At 42.8% G+C, this 20352-nt stretch overlaps 1 long non-coding RNA gene and 1 pseudogene across 4 annotated transcripts in view; one reads left to right on the top strand and one right to left on the bottom strand.

Moving 5' to 3' along the window:
- LOC126961466 (uncharacterized) overlaps nucleotides 1-20352 on the bottom strand; it is a 151928-nt gene that overhangs the window by 91387 nt on the left and 40189 nt on the right. The gene's annotated exons all lie outside the window — the stretch shown is intronic.
- LOC126961868 (uncharacterized) lies at nucleotides 13498-13598 on the top strand (annotated as a pseudogene).

The following is a 20352-nucleotide window of genomic DNA, read 5'->3' as shown; positions in this document are numbered from 1 at the left end:
CAAGAATAAATGTGATGGCAATTCATGAGAAAAGAACTGGAGAATATGAGCTGACCCCAAACTCAATAGTGATTCCCCACTGTGATTCCATTGTTAAAAACACTAATACCATCTCAGGCTGCATTTACAAGAGTTGCAAGTCCAGAACAAAGAGGAGATTGTCTCATGGTTCTTTCAGATGCATCTTCTGTGGGAGATCTGATCAATGTGGTCACTGTGTTTTTCAGACCTAGTAGAGCCTCAGAATAACTTGTGAAGCTGTTAAAAAAAAAAAAAATACAGACTTCTGCATCCCACCTCCAGGAAATTCTGCATTCGTAGGTTGGGAGAAAGCCTAGGAGTTTGTATTTTAACCAGCACAAATTATTGGAGGCTCACTGGTCTAAAAAAAAACTCTTGTTTTTTCAAGTGATGGAACTCTATTATTCAGAATATTGTGTCCAGTTTCCGGTTCCAGAGTCTCAAGCTCCCTGATTATTGTTTCTGCCAGGTCTCAGCATAATCCATCCCAAGTGTTGGTCTTTGATGCTGTACCTACCGGGAAACCAACGGAGCAACAAATCAATTGGCTAGCAGGGAAGGTCTGGGGTTTTAACTAACTGGTTATTTTTTGGTCAGTCACTGTCTTAGTTCATTTATGTTGCTATAAAGGAATACCAGAGACTGGGTAATTTATAAAGAGAAGAGGTTCATGTGGCTCACTGTTCTGCAGGCTGTACAAGAAGCATGGCATCAGCATCTGCTTCTGGTGATGCCTCAGGCTGCTTCCACTCATGTTGGAAGGAAAAAGCGAGGCTGCCTGTGCAGAGATCACACGGAGAAGGAGGAAGCAAGAGAGGACGTGAGTGGAGACGCCAGGCTCTTTTTAACAATCAGCTCTACAGGGGACTAACTGAGCAAGAACTCACCCACTCCCCTCTACCCCTGTCTCCTGAGGGGCATTAGTCAATTCAGGAGGGACCCACCCCTGTGACTGTAACACCTCCCAGTAGGCCCCACCTCTAACACTGAGGACCGAATTTCAACATGAGGTTTGGGAGACACACGTCCGAATTATAGCAATGAGCCTCAATTCCTCCATCGGGAATGTGGGCTGTAATTCACAAGTTCCAGCCACCTGATTGATTTCACAGAGATGAATGAAACAGGCCTAGACTATCATCACAGCAGAGGAGCCACCAAAAACAAAAATACGTAAGTGTTACCGGTAGTCTTGTGAGTGTGGTGGTGATAAGATCCTCAAGTGACCGTGGTGCAGGTAGAACTGGTACCTTGTCTGAGTCGATCCTATATTCCTGAAGGAGATCTGAATGATTCAAGGAAGTTATATTACCCATAACCCTTCCCTCACCCCAGAGGCAGAAACAGTATCAGCCATTCCCACTGCCTGGGGTGGAAGCAGTGGAAGTGGTGGGGAGAGCCAAGGCCATGGGTCACAAAGCTCTGCCTCTCTCACGCTGTCCATTCTAATGTCAGAGATTTACTGCTGCCACCCACATTAACAAAGCCACTGGAAGAGCCCAGTCCAGACAGATGACCAAGAGGAAGGAATCATTTCTCAGCCTTAGCACTATTGGTTTATCTTGTGCCCACTGTCATTAACCTGTGAGAGTGAAAGCAGGCTGGCCCATTTCATTTTCCGATCACCCAGTTTATGGCATCGTTAAAATTAATAGAGCACTCATCTCAGCACATAACGAGCAGACCATGTTGAGGAGGCAGTGTTCCTGGAAAAATACTGGCAGAGGCCCCGAGTCTATGTTCACTGTCAGCGTGGTGCAGCCCGGGCCCAGGTCCCACGCAGGTGCTGAGAACAGCTGGGAACCTTAGCTAAGATAACTGCACTGTTAAAATGGGCACTCTGTGTTCTCAGCCCCATTGTTCCTTGGTAGAAGGCACTGATGAGCTGAAGCAGTACTTGGAGTCAGAGAGGAGAAAGTAAGACAATTTGCACATTGATTTCTTTTGGGTAAAAGAGGAAGTGGAGGCTTTCTGTTTGGGATGATGAAAAAGTTCTGGAAATGGATGGCAGTGACGGTTGCCCAATATCGCTCAATATACTTAACACCACTGAACTGTATACTTAAAAACGGTTAAAAGTTTTCTGGGTAAGTTTTATGTTTTGTGTGTTTTATCACAATTTTTTTCAAAAAAGAAAGTGAGTCAGCTCATTCATAGAGAAGTCCAGTCATAAGTCTGAAGGTAGCTAAACATTTGCCACTATGTTGCTTCTTGATTTTAAATGTCACACTGAACACATAACCCTCTGTCCTCTCAGTACAGTTGACTTATCTTGGGAACAGTGACAAAAGCTGCCTCTTGTTGTAGGGACCATACATGTGCTTTTGCTGGTTCTAATTATGGGGCATTTGAGAACAAAGGGGGCTTCTTCAAACACTTCAGTAATTTTCAGAAAGGCTTGAGCCCTGGTTGGGTGCGGCGGCTCATGCTTGTAATCCTGGCACGTTGGGAGCCTGAGGCAGGTGGATCATCTGAGGTCAGGAGTTCAAGACCAGCCTGGCCCACATGGTGAAACCCCATCTCTACTAAAAATACAAAAATTAGCCGAGTGTGATGGTGTGCGTCTGTAATCCCAGGTACTTGGGAGGCTGAGGCACGAGACTTGCTTGAACCTGGGAGGCAGAGGTTGCAGTGGGCCGAGATGGCGCCACTGCACTCCAGGCTGGGCGACAGAGACAGACTCTATCTTAAATGAGAGAGACAGCAAGAGAGAGAGAAAGGCTTGAACCCTTTTTAAGACAGGAATAATACAGCATAGTTGCAGGACAATAGAAAATTCCAGGCAGCAGTTTTACATGACTAGCAAAAGGAAACTATTAAAATAGCTGCAGAAGCTAGGAACGGCTAAGACCCTGAAAAACCAGGGTGTGGACCAAGCGCTGACTAAGACCGACTGGACCAAACGTGGTGCTGGACTTGAGCCAGGTTTCACCTAGGACCTCACTATCTGCTCATTAACATCCTAAATCACACATTCACCAGAGCCATGACAGTTCCAGGAACAACCATATTCGGTGTAAAAATGGGCAGCACCACAGTTCCAAGAAATCTCCACCTTTTCCCAGGAATTTTCATGGATCTTCTACCCCTTGGTTAAAGAAACCTATACAGGCAGCAGCCCCGAACCCCCTTGGTGGATCTCTGTCTTGAGTATACCTGCATTCCCGTTTTACGAGTGTGTGCTTTTCCCTTTGCAACAAATCTCTGTACTTTCACTACTATTTCCCAATTCATCTTTGAATTCATTCTTGCAATGGCGTCAAGATCCTGGACACTGGTTGTGGTCGAGGTTCCACCAGCATTTGGGGACCTCCCTCAGCCTACTGGTGTCACTTTTATCCTTTGAAAGATAGATAGAAAAGCATTTGTCCCGGGGGTAGACCATCCTATTTTTCCTATGGAAATAATAAACAATTCATCCTAGTTAGTGTAGATAATATATTGTTTATACACCAACTCACCATTTGTCTTTCTCTTCCAGAACTGGATACTTCAGTAGAGTGCTGGACTAGGTAAGGACTTTTGCATTTCTGGCCCAGATTCACATCCCTCTGTTAAATTAAGTTTAGCCTAAAGCTGCCTCCTTACATATTTTAAGTTCAGCCTAAAGGTTTCTCCATACATTGTGAACTATTACCTAACTGGATGTGTGAATAGACTGTAACCTACTCTTTTGCCAGTCACCAAGTTTTGGCCAATCAAAGATAGCCAGCTGTTCAAACCATGTTCAAATAAGGCAAACGCTGAGCTCTAACCAATCCAGCTGTTTCTGTGCCTGACTTCCATCTTCTCTACCTCACTTTCCTGTTTCTCTCCATACATCCTCTGCAACCACAGCACAGAGTTCTCTGAACCTATTGAGGTTCAGGGGACTGCCCAATTCATGCATTGATTTGCCCAACTAAAACTCTGTTAAATGCAATTTGTCTAAAGTTTTTCTTTTATCACCTCTGCCGTATTTAGGCCTCTGAATGTCTTCACCATCCAGAGACAAATAGAATGACAAGGCTGAAAGAGGCCTGAAGTGTCCACTTCTCTGAAACCCCATGCAATGCTTGTCAAATAAATGGTCCAGACACCTCTGACTTGGCTTTCTCTTTGAGAAAAGTCACACCCTGTAACTATTACTCATTCTGTATCCCCAGAGTGCCTGCCGACATACATCAGAGCTCAGACATAAATTAGGTTTCAGACACAAATAGATTTTTTAAGTATCTTCCACCAATCTCTAGATCTCTATTGGCTTTAGATTGGGTTATTTTAATCTTCCAGGAAGACTTTTGTAGGCTCAGAAATTTCAGATCAATTCACATTTTCTACTTGCAGTTTCTAGCTGGAAATCATGTATGGAAGCTGAGTCATCTCCGTTTCTCCTAGAGCCTGAGCTGGCTGTCACCGAGGCCTTGCTCATTATGCAGACTCATTCACCTGCATACCAAAAGCAGCACCTGATGGTCGGTCATGGAAGATTTCCATCCTCACAGGTCATGGAATGCGTCTGCACTGGAATACTTGTTGTTTATCACCTACACTAAGGATTTACAACTGTCTAAGCGTTGTATTTCTAGTGACTGTATTCTGAATGAAAATCTCCTGCCCTGAAGCAAGGACAACTTCTTTATTCACATGGAGAATTATAGCAGGTAAAGGGGGAAAAAAAATCCCTCTCTTCATATGTGCAGAATAAAAATCTTATTAAAATAAGACCTTTCAGGTGCTTCCTTTCACTGTTCATTTGGGAAGGTATTTCACAGATGGTACGAACACCCTGAAATGTTGCCCGGTCGGAAATCTTTTATCTGCAGCTTTAGAAGAACAAAGGGTATAACATATGGAAAGGCAGTAGATGGCACAGCTAAGGACAGGGACAGGAATGCAAATTATGATTCTTGTCTCAAAATGTTTCTGGTTGGTTTCTACCCACCGAGGGCCATCTCTGGGTGCAGGGTAGAGATTGCACATGGCGTGATTAAGGGCACTGTGATTTCTTGACACCAATGCAGAACTGCGAACTTTGCAAGTCCTTGCCCTTTATCAAAGACACACTTTTTTTTTTTTTTTTTTTTTTTGAGATGGAGTCTTGCTCTGTCGCCCAGGCTGGAGTGCGGTGGCGCGATCTTGGCTCACTGCAAGCTCTGCCTCCTGGGTTCATGCCATTCTCCTGCCTCAGCCTCCTGAGTAACTGGGACTACAGGCGCCCACCACCATGACTAGCTAATTTTTTTTTTTTTTTTTTTTTTTTTTTGTATTTTTAGTAGAGACAGGGTTTCACTGTGTTAGCCAGGATGGTCTCAATCTCCTGACCTCGTGATCCACTTGCCTTAGCCTCCCAAAGTGCTAGGATTACAGGCGTGAGCCACTGCGCCCAACCCAAAGACATACTTTTAAAAGAAATGAGGAAGGTGGATTTTCATTTTTACAAAGTCATCGTCGGGATGGGTAAAACTGTGTTTCCCCAAAATTTGTATGTTAAAGTCCTAACCCCTAGTACTTCACAATGTAACCTTATTTGGAAAAAGGTCATTGTAAATGTAATTGATAGATGATACTGGAGTAGGGTAGGCCCCTAATCCAGTATCACTGGTGCCCTTATAGATAAAGGGGAATTTGGATACAGAGACAGAGAGAAAACCGTGTGAAGACACAGGGAGATGCTATCTACAAGGAACACCAAAGATTCCCAGAAAGCCACCAGAAGTAAGGGGAAAGGCATTAAACTGATCTTCCCTCACAGCCCTCAGAAGGAACCAGCCCTCTTGACACCTTGATCTTGGACTTCTACCCTCTTGAACTGTGAGAAAATACATTTCTGTTGTGTAAACTACCCAGCTTGTGGTTTTTTGTAATGATAGCCCTAGAAAACTAACACAGTGGTCAAACTGAAAGCATTTATTTCAGTGTATTGTTTTTGCAAAGTCATAGAAGCTGTAATACCTAAAAGTACAATTTTATTTTCAAAGCATTATGACTAGAAATATTTCTTACTATCTTGATTTCTATTCTATTGCTCATACACACTCCTCCTGCACACATGTAGATTTGTATATAATTCATAGAGTCTTTCTCTATTCCTGATTCCTTATGTTTGGAATTCCTATTCTTGGCCCTTAAAAACATTTCCAAAGACTTCTTGTCTTAGATTCCTCCCTCCCTCCCTCCCTCCTTCCCTCCCTCCCTCCTTCCCTTCCTTCCTTCCTTTCTGCCTGCCTCTCTGCCTGCCTCCCTGCCTGCCTGCCTGCCTTCCTTCTTTTCTTCTCTTTCTTTCTTGCTTATTGCAGCTGAAAATGTTCTCTCACAAAGACGCACAGAACCAGATGGAACAAGAACCTCTTTAGATGCTCATTTTCATTCCACTCTATCGATTGTGTAAAGGTTTTCGTTTAAATTATGCTAGTAATTTTTATTTTCTTTGATGTCAAGAAGTTCCTCTTCCTAACTGATCGCAAGGTACAGTAGCTCCCCCTTATCCATGGGAGATACTTTCCAAGACCTCCAGTGGTTGCCTGAAACCTCGGATAGTACCAAACCCTATATAGACTACGTTTTTCCCTGTACCTATTTATCTATGATAAAATCTATCAGTTATGCACAGTAAGAAAATAACAACAGTAACTAATAATCCAATAGAACGTTTATAACAATATGGTGTATTAAAAGTTACATGAATGTGTTCCTCTTTCTCAGAACGTCTTACTGTACTGTACTGTGAGTAACTAAAACCACAGGAAGTAAAACCACAGATGGTGGGGGGACTAATGTATTTCATTTTGGTATTTTTAGCAAATAGGTTAAAAAGTCATTAAAACTTTTTTTGAAAGAATTTTTAACAGATTTTTTTTTTTTTTTTTTTTTTTTGAGATGGAGTCTTGCGATCTTGGCTCACTGCAAGCTCTGCCTCCCAGGTTCACGACGTTCTCCTGCCTCAGCCTCCCGAGTAGCTGGGACTACAGGCACCCGCCACCAAACCCGGCTAATTTTTTTTTTTTTTTTTTTTTTTTTGTGACGGAGTCTAGTCTAGCTCTGTCACCCAGGCTGGAGACGCCTGGCTATTTTTTGTACTTTTAGTATAGACGGGGTTTCACAGTGTTAGCCAGGATGGTCTCTATCTCCTGACCTTGTGACCCACCTGCTTCGGCCTCCCAAAGTGCTGAGATTACAAGCATGAACCACCGTGCCCGGCCCATTAATAGATTTTTGATAGTTTCTTTAAGTGTAATAATATGAGAGTTTTTATATGTGACACACAGAATTTTTAAAGTGAAAAAAAAATCACATAAACTTGAAAATTTTTCCAAATATTCACTTTCAAATTATTCTTTTCATAGCATGCATTTCTTCAAAAAGATCTTCTCACAGATTGGCCATCTTGTTTTAAAATCTGATAGATCATCTCTGATTTTTAAAATAACTCATGATGTGGGCAGATACAGAGCCCACTTGGCAAGTAGAATAAATGTCAGGTCTTCCTTTTTCTTGATGTTCTCTTGTGCGTATGTTCTTATTATCTTCAATGGACTACTCAGGTTGTTTGGACATTTTCTGGGTCAGAGTTTTCTGCAGTGATGACATAGGCAATTCCTTGAAGGAATTGTTTTAAGCCACTTGTTCATTTTGTGAGGATTAGTTTAATCTAAATACAATACCTGTAAGTGCATTTAACTGGGAGCATGTCCAGTGCAATATTGTCCAATAACCTGATAGCCTGATAGTTCATGGCTAAGTAAGGGGCTTCCATCATTATTCTTTTTTTTTTTTCCTTGAGACAGGGTCTTGCTCTGTCACTCAGGCTGAAGTGCAGTGGCACAATCTCGGCTCACTGCAACCTCTGTTTCCCAGGCTCAAGTGATCCTCCCACTTCAGCCTCCCTAGTAGCTGGGACTACAGGCACATGCCACCACACCCAACTAATTTCTGTGTTTTTGTAGAGATGGTGTTTCACCATGTTGCCCAGGTCTGGAACTCGTGGGCTCAAGCGATCCACCTGTCTAGTCCTCCTAAAGTTCTAGAATCACAGGTGTGAGCTACTGTGCCCAGCCCATCAACATTCTTGATCAAAGAATCTCCACTCTTCTCTTAAGATCCTGGGAACACTACATGGGTCCCATGATGATGTTTGGGACCTATAGACTAAATGAGACTGCCAATTTAATACATCTATTAATATTAGTTAAGTTAAACGTCTTATTTTTTGATAAAACTAAATATAAGTGGAGGTTTTAGCATTTTCTCCATCGCTCCAACGAATCAGTGCTGGACATTCTGTTTGGGACATTCTAGATCAAGGGCGGTTGGAAGGGCTGTGAAATTCTTTAATACTTAAAAAACAATTTAATTTAAAAAATGGACAGATAACATGATGTTTTGAAATATGTCTACTTTGTGGAATGGGAAAATCAAGCTCATTAACATATGCATTACTTCACATAAATCCTTTGATACTTTTGATTAGATTCTGCCACATTGCTTACTATAGCTTTGGGAAACACAGGGGCAATATGGATAGATCACCATTGTACAGTCAAAGAAACTCACAGTAAGGCACCCTGGTCACTTCCAAGATTGTGGATTACTGGGGCCATCTCTGTTTAATTACCTCTAATTACTAAGTGAGTCTTAGCCCCATTTTCTTAAGGCTGTGTTGTTCTTTTAGACTGGCTCCAGTGGGGCTTCCAAACATAACCCATAGAATATCCAATAGCAAACAAGCTGCCAAGTTGGCCAGAATGATTTGTTAGGATTTCTTTTTTGGCCAATTAAAAAATAGCTGTCAAAAGCACTACTTTTCAGGACTCATTAAGGTAATGTTCAAATTGTCTCTAATGATTTTTTGACCATGATTAAGCAAAACAAATAACACAAAACAAAAATCTTCCTATTTCCCAGAGTCCTGGGTTGATCACAAATGCTATTAAGGTTACGACAAGTTTTGTTCTTTGATAAAAGAAGAACCAAGTTTGGAAATTATCATTACCCTTTATTTTTCAACACACACACACACTCCTACATTGGTTTGTTTCTGAGTGATGTGTAAGGGAATTTTAAAAACCATTTGGTAAATACATGCACTAGTGTGAATGGGTAGAAGTTATTAGTTTTAAACACTTCATATAATATGGAGTGCAAGTAAAAAGGCTCCCAGCTGAAATGATTAAAAAGTGATATTGTAGAAGAAGATGTGGTCCCAGACTCTTCCTGTACCAGTGTTACTTGTTGAGATTGTTCCAAATCTGCCTATTCTCAGGTTCCTCCTCCGGGATGCTGATATAGCAATAACAGGGATTTTTCAGCCGATTCTTAGGAACACTGGAGTTTAAGCACCATTGGTCTAGGCTGTGTGTCAATAGAGATAAAGGTATCAACTCAAGCGTTTACACAGTGCAGTCTGCTGTACTGGAAATGACTTATTTATTCTAGGTTCATTCACAGCTTCTGTTTATGGCATAATACCTTCTGAGAGTAGGCCATTATGACAACAATGCCTCTGTATCCTCCAGATTCTTGGCTGTCACTATCCTGACCTACCACCTGTGTCACATCCCATCAGGTTCTGTGGATGAGGCATGGTGCTTGGCACAGACTGACACACTTTGGGGCAAACTTGGCAGAGCAGCCTGAGCCAAAGCAAAAAACAGAAATGAACCAAGATACAACCTTTGTGGAAAACCCTATTGAACAAAAGCAACTCTGTGGAGTATACTCTCAGCTGCAAATTGAGACAGAATTGTGGGGCGAGCTTGGCCACTGATGGAGGTGATGAGCCTGGGGCTGGCATGAACAATGGGGACACAGATTGTTGGCTCAGAGCCAGTTTCTCTGACATGCATTTCCCAGCGTGTGTTCTATAGAACACCGATCTTACCCGATATTCCAGGAATAAGGGGTTTCATGGTTAAAACCCTTTCTTGGATATTCTTAAGTCTTTTTTTCTTTAACTTTCTATTTTGAAATAATTATAGACTCAAGGGAAGTTGCAAAATAGTCTTGTGTATCCTTCATCCAACTTCCGCCAGAGGGACATTTTGTATAGCTGTTGTACAGTGTCAACCAGGAAATTGATATGATACAGTGTCATTAACTACAGGCCTTATTCCATTTTCAACGTTTTTTACATGCATGCATTCAGGTGTGTGTATGTGTACAGTTTGCTGCATTTTTATGCTGTGTGTAGATTTGTGTAACCACATCATCACAAAGTGGCTCCCTTGTACTATCCCTTTGTATTCATCCCCTCTTTCCATCCCTGTTCCCTGGCAACTCTGATCAGCTCTAATCTTTACAGTTTTGTCATTTCAAGAACATTGTATATATGGACTCACACAGGTATGTAAAATGTTGAGATGGGCTTTTTCCACTAAGCGCAATGCCCTTTAAGATGGGTCCAGGTAGTTGCATGCATCAATAGTTTGTTCCTTTATGTTGCTGAGTAGTATTCCCTGGTGTGACTGTACCATGGTTAGTTTAACCATTCATCATTGAGGGATACTTGGATTGTTCCCAGTTTGGGGTGATTATAAGTAAAGACATGACCGTTCAGGTACAAGTTTTTATATGGACATACATTTTCATCTTTCCAGAATAAACGTCCAAGAATATAATCGCTTGGTTGAGTGGTAGTGGAACATTTAGCTTAATAAGGAACAACCAATGCACCATTTCAAATTTCCTCCAGGGATACACGAGAAATTCAGTTTCTCTGCTTCTTCTCCAGCATTGTTGCTGTTTTGTAGCTGTTCTAACAGGTGTGTCGGGATATCTCATTGTAATTGTAGTTTGCATTTTCCTAATAGTTGATGATTATAAATATCTTTGCATGTTCTTATTTCATCTGTATCTCCTCTTTGGTGAAATGTCTGCTCATGTTTTTGCCCATTTTGTAACTGGATTTGGGGTTTAATTGTTGAGTTTTGAAGGTTATTTACATATTCTAGATTCTAGTCCTTTTTAAGTTACGTGTATCTCCTCCCAGGAGTAGGTTGTCTTTTATTTGCTCAACTGGGTTTTCCACAGCACAAAAATTTTTCATTTTGATGAACTCTAATTTACTTTGTTTTCATGGACTGCATTTTGGTGTCATGTCTACTAATCTTTCACCTAACCCTTGGTCCTGGAGATTTTCTCTTATGATTTCTTCTAAAAGTTTTATAGTTTTACATTTAAATCTGTTTAAATACAATATATAGTCCCAGTTTTACATTTAAATCCATGATCCATCTTAGATCACCTGATCTAAGCTATGAGCTCATAAGTTAGGCTTATGGGTCAAGATTTATTCTCAACGCTTTGTCATATATTAAGGGCTAATTAACATTCCAAAGTCAAAGAAATGTATTTTTAAGTTTAACCCCAGTTTCTGAAACTTGGCCATCTCTTCGTGCAGTCAGTATTTATTGTGCAATTTCTGTATACAAGGCACAGGGTTGGATATTGGGAAAATGGGCAGAACCTCTGTTCTCTATGAACTGGTTTATTTTTATTCATTTGCATACATATATTATTTGTTTACACAACACCTTTGGAACTGTATTTTGTGGAAATATTACTGAAACACCAGGGATTCTGTCTGGATTCTGTGGCTTGCTACACAGAAAGCCAGTGACTGACAGCCAATGACTGAGACTATGAGTATTGCCAAGGAAGAAGGCTTTAATCGGGTGCTGCAGCTGAGGAGATGAGAGCTCAGTCTCAAGTCCATCTCCCTGACCAACTAAAACTAAGGATCCATATAGCAGGGAAGAAAACAGGAACTAGGAAGGGGCAAGGAAGCCATCGTGATGAATGAGGGGTCAGGCATCTCATTGTCTGGATGTGGCAATCTGGTGAGTTTCAGTTCTTTGATACTTTTTTGGGGAGGTTGGAGGTCATTTCCTGAGGAAGGAACTCAGACAAAATAAACGTAGTTTCAAGTTTTAAGACCAGAAAGGTCAATCTCTATGTTTGTCCAAAAAACTACCTATGGGAGGATTGAGTTGGTTTCAGAAATTCTTTAGGAATTTCTGCTCAAGGCAGTAGACAAACAGAGAGACTGAGTCAGGTACCAGTGGAAGCAAAGAGAGATGCAAAATCAGAATGGCACACAGGCGGGAGTCAGGATCTGTTAGAAACCTGGAGTCAAAAGCCAGGAGGGCAGACAGAGGAAGAGGGCTCGGGAGCTGGAGGGACAGTGCCAGGGATCAGACACGTCTGATGGACTGTGATGGTCAGCTCCCAGTCCAGTTTTTAAAGATCTGAGGGCCTTTTTCTTTCCTTTTTATTTGCTGGGCAATGCAATGTTAGTGTCTGGCAGGAATCAGCTAGATTTATATACACACATACACGTTAAAAAAAACTTTTTTAATGCAAGGAGGCTTCCTTGTCTCTACCAGTTTAGAAGCAAAAACATATGGTCACAGCAATACTTGCAATACATGTCTCTGGCATTTCCAGCTGCCCCGCATCCTGTGAAATCATGATGGAGGTGCCTATGTGTTGCCTGTGCTCCACGCCTCTTCCCAATGACCTGAGGAATGACCCCTTTACTGTTTCCTATTCCAGCTCACAGTGGCCACACCTGGGGCTTCTAATGTGAATGCTTTTGTCACGGATGCTGCTGCTGTTCCTGGTTCTTACTCTGCTTACACCAAGGAGACTGATGTCCCTGCCATAACCCTACTTCCAATGCAGGCAGCATTTCCAATGCATTGCAGCTTTCAGGATTTTCTCACTGTGTCTTTGCCTCTCGTTTTCTTTAAGACACGAGCATTTGTCTACGGGGATGGCCTGAAGTGCAGTCTCCATTACCCAGAGTCATCTCACTCTCTGACCTTGACTCATGATCTGAGAACAAGTGCTCCCCTGCTTGTCTTCCTGAGGGGCATCTGTCCCTCTTGCAAACAGATATCCTTTGGGCTCTGTCATTTAGAAATGCCCTTATTTATCTGAATTATAGTTCCAGTTCAGAACATTTACAAAGGAACAGATTGTTCCCAATTTAAAAGCAGGTAAATTCTAAAAGTTGGCGAGACAGTCATTTAGAATTTGAGCCTCATATTCCATAGGTATGAAATTATACATAATGAAAAAGCTCCCAAGGCAGCTCACAGAAAGTCTACTTATACAAAATAAAGCTAACCTGGGGTAATACAGCTCTATGGCTTAGCCACATTCAGCAACGTGTTTCCACTAGAATGCATGTCTTATATCAACTGGGAAGCCAAGAAGGCAGTTCAGAATTGAACTGAAATCTATCCTGTTGTTGGGATTTTATAGCCAGATATCAGTAAACCAGGCCCCAATGAGTGGAGAAATCTTGGATTTAGATTCTCATGAAATTCTTTATCAAATCCCGGGATCTTCCAAAAGACTGCGTAAAATGGTAATTTAATTCTGCAGAAGCAGAACCTCAATTGGATATCATCTACCAAAGCACTGCAATGTCTATCTTTTTGGGATCATGTCAAAGATCCTAAATCTGTGCTTACTTTGGCAGCAAGTATTCGTATTTAGTACATTAGTAATTAGCACATTGGAACGATACAGAGAAGATTAGCATGGCCCTGCACAAGGATGCTGTGCAAATTTGTGAAGTTTTCCATATTTTTATTGCATTTACTCAGTCATATGTGGGAGCTAAAAGAAGGTGATTTTATGGAGGTAGAGAGTAGAATGTAGTTACTAGCAGTTAAGAAGGACATGAAGGTGGGGGAATGAAGAAAGGTTGGTTAGAGGTATAAACATATAGTTAGAAAGAGTAAGTTCTAATGTTAGATAGTAGAATTGGGCAACTGCATTACATATTTTGAAAATAGCTTCTAGCTATCTTCTAGATAAGGCTTGAAATGTTCCCAGCACCTGGAAATAAATACTCAAGCTGGATACCCTGATACCCTGACTTGATCATAACACATTCCATGCATGTAACAAAACATCACATATACACCATGAATATGTGAAAATATTATGTATCAATTACAAAAAGATACTAAATCAAGAAGGAATGCAGGCACCGCTGTTGGGGGTGGCCCTGGCATCTGGTGATGAGTAGTGGACAGAGAGACACAGGTGGGACATAGGAGAGGCAGCAAACTGTAGGTGCCTGATGCAGGAAGCCCTTTTGATCCACTGTGAATGTAATTAAGTTGTGTTTTCTGTTCCTAAAGGATAGCTTTCTCTTTGCCATTTGTCTATTCCCCATTTTTCTGTACTAAGATTTCCTTATCTTACACTGATCAGGTGAAAAGATTATTAAATAATACAAGGAAGAAAACGTGAGAGATTGTCTTTAAAAGTGATCAAACAGCAAAGAGGATTCCTGACCAAAGGGAAAGAGGAATGGAGTGACACCTGCTATGTGCCAGTCACTGTGCTGTGTCTTTGCTTGTTTGTTTGTTTATTTATTTATTTGAAAGGGAGTCTCGCTCTGTCTCCCAGGCTGGAGTGCAGTGGCGCGATCTCATCTCACTGCAAGCTCCGCCTCCCGGGTTCCCGCCATTCTCCTGCCTCAGCCTCCCGAGTAGCTGGGACTACAGGCGCCCGCTACCACGCCCGGCTAATTTTTTGCATTTTTAGTAGAGACGGTGTTTCACCGTGTTAGCCAGGATGGTCTCAATCTGCTGACCTCGTGATCCACCCGCCTCGGCCTCCCAAAGTGCTGGGATTACAGGCGTGACCCAACCTGCCCGGACTGTGCTGTGTCTTTTCAACTGCCTATCTTTATCCATTCTCATTAAACACACGCACACGAAATGGGTATTGTTATCCCTACTTAACTGATGGAAATGGAAGCCTGGTGGGTTACAGTAGACTGAGAGCCTTTAGTCAGTAAGTAAGGGGCATTGCAGGGATTGAAACACAACTTCTCACATCAGAGTGACACTTTTTCCGCTGCTCCTACCACTGAAATAGAACATTTCCATGTCACCCCCTCTAGAAACAAAAACATTCTACTCAATTGTTTTTCAACCAGGAAATAAAAATATTCAAAAAGCGAAGATCACCCCTTCTCCTCTTAACTATATTTAATACGGGGAAAGTGATAGAGAACACAGTAGGTTTGGCAGTAGCTATACAAGGCTGGTCACACTGAATTAGAAGGGCACAGTTTGTTGACAGCCCCGATAGACGGTAGATTCTGTGAAATGGACCCCGAGCCAGTTAACAGTGATGGAGAAGAAGCCCACCTGCTCGTTAGACTTCGTGTGGGGCCCGGCTCAGTGCCTTAAAGAAGGGATCATTATGTATACAATTTGAGAGTAGAAAGAAAGAAAGAAAAAAAAAGCACCGTGCTGTAGAAAAAGTGTGTAAGCTTTTTAGATTACAAAATGGGAGCTATAACATCCACTCTGGTGGCACAAAAATTAAATCTAGCCACCAAATCATATCGAAGCCAAAACACAAAAAAGAGATGTGCTTCTCGTTAGAAGAGCCATAGGCACCAAATCTAATCGCGTTCCAGCTCAGCCTCCCCAATACCAGCTCCCGCGGTCCTGTTTCTGGTGCTGCATGACAAGCCCCCCCTAGTGGGAAGCAGAGACATTTCAGCATCCATGCTCAGCTGATTCAGAACAATAGAAATGTCTCAGGGTTTCCATTTTTTTAAATGCTGCTTTAGTTGGACACTGAGCAAAAACTGGAGCCAAAACCAGTGGATTTTCATGGAATGCAGGTAACAGTGGGACTTTTCACCCTCCCCTTGTGCTTATGCTCAGGAAATCCTAATAGGACACACCCTGAAAGTGCAGGGATGTGTGAACAATCCCGTTCGTGCCTATGCACACATCCGTCTCTCTCAATCCCTTACCTCCAATGGGATCCAACAACAAAATGTATCCTAGGTTGTCGCAAACACTGTATGCGGTGCACATCATCAGAAGGGCCCTTCGAATGCTGCTGACCCGTGACTTAGTTGGGTAGAACCCCAGCTTCACATCTGCTTTGCCTTCAGCTTTACCAATAGCCTTTGTGTGCACTCAAAGGGCTGCTGACAAGATATGTCCAGTGACATTTTTATGTGTCCTTTAATCTTACTTTACTGACAGGTCAGCAACCTGAACCAAGTGTGAAGAAGCCACTTGCTCCAAATCACAGTAGAAGGTTGAGCATATGACTATTACCAAGAGGAAGTGGAGATACAAGTGATGCCATCTTGGGGGCTAATTTGCTGTTTTCACTTCTGATTAGCCCTTGTCTCGTGAATGCCTCCTGATTATTACTTGATTTACTGTCCCTAATGTAAGAACATGTCAACCTGGATGTTGTTGCACAAATTACAGGCTTTGATGCATGCAGCATTCTTGCCTCTTCTGGAGGGTAGGCTTTCATTGTCTTGCACAGGGCACCCATACCCTTTCCCTATGGTATATAAGCCCTGGTTCTGGGGGTGACAGGTGCAGAGATCTACCTGTATTGCTGCCACTAAAGACCATGCTTCCATCTGTAAGTTCCCCCAGTAAAACATCCTTTACTAACAAACTGGAGTTGTCTGCCTTGTTCTTTGGTTTCTTGGCTCTTTTCACCTTTGGGGGCTACTTTGCATATATGACCCTTTCATGGAGCAGGCATGTTCCCATGATATTCAGCTGGCTGCCGCCACTGCCATAGAGCAACTCTCAGAGAGAACTCGGCCACCTCTCCCTTTAAGTGTTGAAAAGAGCAGGAAGTACAGGCTACTCCATAGGCCCAATGCCCAAGGCCCTGCTGGAGCTATCCAATTCTCACTGTTAGCCTAGGCACCCTCCAGGAGACCAAACATTTTGTACTTAGGCAGCCCTCAAGAAGAGGCAGTAGAAGAATTAAGCACACTTCCCAGGTTAAAAACTCCTTGTGTTACATACACCATGGAATACTATGCAGTCGTAAAAAAGGATGAGTTCATGTCCTTTGTAGGGACATGGATGCAGCTGGAAACCATCATTCTCAGCAAACTATCGCAAGAACAGAAAACCAAACCCTGCATGTTCTCACTCATAGGTGGAAACTGAACAATGAGAACACTTGGACACAGGAAGGGGAACATCACACACCAGGGCCTGTTGTGGGGTGGGAGAAGTGGGGAGGGATAGCATTAGGAGAAGTACCTAATGTAAATGACGAGTTAATCGGTGCAGCACACCAACATGGCACATGTATACATATGTAACAAACCTGCACGTTGTGCACATGTACCCTAGAACATAAAGTATTTAAAAAAAAAAAATCTCCTTGTGTTGCAGATCTCAGGACAGGCTGAAGCTCTTCTGGGGAGCATTTATACCCATTAATGCATTGTCATCAGGGTAGGGGGTATAACCTACAAAGAAAGTCATCACACAGTGATACGACACAGTATCCAGCTGCCATAAAAGAAAATCGATTGTGCTGCATGGATTTGTGCAATATAAATATTTCTTGAAAGAAAGAAATAATGAACAATGACATCACTAGTTTTTAGGCACTGATTTTTGAGAATTTGTATATGTAGAAGTTAGGTGTTCTGAAATTAGTACATTATGAATGGGGAAGGAGTCAACTCGCTTAAGGGAACAAAATAGCTGCAGGGAGCTGGAGACAGAGTAGGATGAGGCAAGAAGAAAGGCCTGGAGCAGGGCCAGGACTGTGAGACCCACAGTTGGTGATTTTTTTTTTTTTTTTTTTTTTTAGATGGAGTCTTGCTCTGTTGCCAGGCTGGAGTGCAGTGGCGTGATCTTGGCTCACTGCAACCTCAGCCTCCTGAGTAGCTAGGACTACAGGCGTGCGCCACCACGCCCAGCTAAGTTTTCTATTTTTAGAAGAGACAGGATTTCACTGTGTTGGCCAGGATGGTTTCTATCTCCTGACCTTGTGATCCACCCTCGGCCTCCCAAAGAGCTGGGATTATAGTCGTGAGCTACCATGTCTGGCCCACTTGGTCCTTTTAACAGGGACCCCCTAGGGCCTAGGGGATGGGATTAGCCCCAGACCTCACTGTATCCAAATGTCTCTCCACTGTTAGGGAGAGAAGAGAGGAAGGCAGAGAAGGCCTGACCAAGCCTGGCTGGGGAGGGCTCCCAGGGTCCTTGTGGCAGAGATGACTACCCACATTTGGGAAACTGATGTGTCAGGAAAGCATGCAGAGGTAACTGAGATGCTAGTTCAAGGAATCAGAAAAGAGAGTCGGAAGGGATCTAGGCGTTGATATGAAAAGCCATGCTGTCAAACCAGACTTCAGAGCCTGGGCTCGGAGGGTCTGGAGGGTGAGACGGCAGTGCTGGCCAACCACACAGACCAGGCACTGGAGCCAGTGAAGGCCTAGGTGTGCTGGCTGCAGCCCAGCTCAGGGCTCAGGGGAAGCTGGCTGCATTTAAAGGACTGAGGCACTGCAAAATGTTACACCCCTAAACTGTGGAGGTATTGGCCAAAGCTCCTTTCAGGAGTGGCAAGAGCTGTGTATCTGAACCAGTCCTAGTAATGGCCCTGATCCTGATAACGTGATTACGTGTGCTCTTGAGTTAAACCAATCTACAGAGGTCACCTGGAGTGTTGGCTTCATTCCCTCCTTATCCCACACAAACCCCCTAATGCTTTGCAGAATAGAGACCTCTCAAATACTGTAAGAAGAGGTACGTGAATTTAGGTTAGCCCAATTGGTTTCGTGGTTTCTGTTTGGGCTGTCAAGAATTTGTTCTGATGGGTTTGGTTGGGTGACACAGTTATTAGTTAACCAGACCTAAGAAGAGGTGGGAGCCATGTATAACCTGCGTAGCACTGGTAGTGGCGTCAAACCCGAGAGAGGCTCCCATCTCTCTCAAGTGGAGTCTTATCAGGTACGTCTCTCCGTCCCCACTACTCCACCTCATTTAGTACAGAATAAAGGTACACATTTATAGGCTCCCAGAGGGCAGGGACCATGTGATGTAATCCTTTATATCCAATGTTAGACACTGTCTAATATGGTAGCCTCTAACCCCTTCAGAAAGGGCTACCCTGAATTGAGATGTGCTGAATTTTGAAGACTTAATATGGAAAAAATAATGTAAAACATCTTATTTGTATGTTCTTACATTAATTATGTTGGAATAATAATATTTTTGTTAAGGGAAATATATTATTAAAAGTAATTTCTTCGGTTTCCATTTACTTTTTTTAATGTGGCTACTCAAAAATTTAAAACTCTGTACAAGGCATACTTCTGATAGGTAGCACTGTTTAATACCTTCTCTGGTGGCAAATCCAAAACACAGATCTTATATAATTTGGATAACAAACCCCCTTCAGTCACCAGTGAGCCCACACTGATAAAAGAAACTGATCTCAGAGCCGCCGAGATCCCAACCCAATTAAATACTGACCTTTGTTCCTTCTTTTCACAGCCAGTTAAGAAAGAAATTACTCAGAGGAAAATCTTAACAATTTCTATCAACTGAAAGTCTTGTCTCAGACCCAGACTGACTTTCATTCAATCCATTCTCTGAAATTTGAGCATCTAACCACAGCCTGCCGGGGCTCGTCTAGCTGAGACAGGGATCCTTCTGGAAAGAATAGACACAGTCTCTGGGTGCTTCTAGCTTCTGGCCCTGTTCCCTCAAAAGGTCAGTTTCAATCTCAGATCACACAGGTCATGCGCTAGAACTCCTTCTCCCTGTGTTCCCCCAGGGCCCTGGTCAGCCCAGCAGAGCCTGTGTTATAGGTCACAGTTCCAGCCATTGTTCTTTCTTAGCTCTGTCGAAGCCACACTTAATATTGATCCTGAAGACTTTCTTTTTCTACATCACTTTGTGCTTGACTGGGATTAAATGGAAGACTTATACCATCAGCAAATTGGCTTTCCACACCTCACAAACCAACTCACACGCTTCCTCCCAATCCTCGTGAATACTGGGTCTAATTCCCGAAGTCGGCTGGCATTTCAGGCCAGGATCCACCCGAGCCTCCATCCACGGCCTAGTGAGAATGGCCTGTTTGCCTAAGAGGATTAAGTGGAGAGCAGCCAGCTAAGCTTCCACAGAGGCGTTTTAATGACTTCAGCGCTAATCGCTTCCTAGGCCTCATCAGCCACCACCAGTCATGACTGGGCTTTTTTAAGACGGATGTCACTAATCTGTTCCACTCCAAGGATGCCAGAGCCCCTCTCTTTGTTGTCTCTTCTACTTCCCCTTCGCAGGCTCCACTTTTATTCTTCCGAATAATATAACTCCCCTACCCCCCACTCCTCATACCTCTCAACCTGCCTCGCTCACCTCACCAGTTTGGCCTTCTCCAAGAATTCTGGACAGGAAGTAGAACCTCGTTCACAGGCTCACATCATCATTTTGGAATAACTTACCTAAATGGAACATTCACTGTCACAAAAGGAAACTTACATTTCAGGGCTTGGTGCTGTAACTCGCCCCTGTAATCCCA

This window comes from Macaca thibetana, chromosome 8 (assembly GCF_024542745.1).
Source record: "Macaca thibetana thibetana isolate TM-01 chromosome 8, ASM2454274v1, whole genome shotgun sequence".
NCBI lineage: Eukaryota > Metazoa > Chordata > Mammalia > Primates > Cercopithecidae > Macaca > Macaca thibetana.
The sequence above is the reverse complement of the archived record's forward strand: the minus strand, read 5'-3'. Positions and strand labels throughout refer to the sequence as shown.